The sequence below is a fragment of the Pteropus alecto genome, unplaced genomic scaffold (genome assembly GCF_000325575.1).
Source record: "Pteropus alecto unplaced genomic scaffold, ASM32557v1 scaffold194, whole genome shotgun sequence".
NCBI classification, from domain to species: Eukaryota; Metazoa; Chordata; class Mammalia; order Chiroptera; family Pteropodidae; genus Pteropus; species Pteropus alecto.
Genome location: NW_006436281.1, coordinates 2,101,010 through 2,101,328, shown reverse-complemented (window position 1 = coordinate 2,101,328; position 319 = coordinate 2,101,010).

The following is a 319-nucleotide window of genomic DNA, read 5'->3' as shown; positions in this document are numbered from 1 at the left end:
AAAAAAAAAAAAAGTTCAGCTCCTTGCGTGTAAGACGCAGGGTCCTTTTATATCATTTTGTGACGTCACACTCCTGCATTGGTGTCTTCATGTCAGCGCGGAGCTCTTTCTCATTATTTTTGATAACTGCATTCCACTGGGTGTTTGTACCATAACTCACGTAGTCTGACCCCTGTTATGGACTTTTTTAGCTTATTTCCAATTTTTCCCCATCAGAAATGGTTGCAATGATGTCCTTGTATTCCTGTGTCAACATGAGCAGAAGGGATGGGTGGAATAGTAGGATAGGTGTGTTTATAAAGTGGCGATTGGTTCTGCC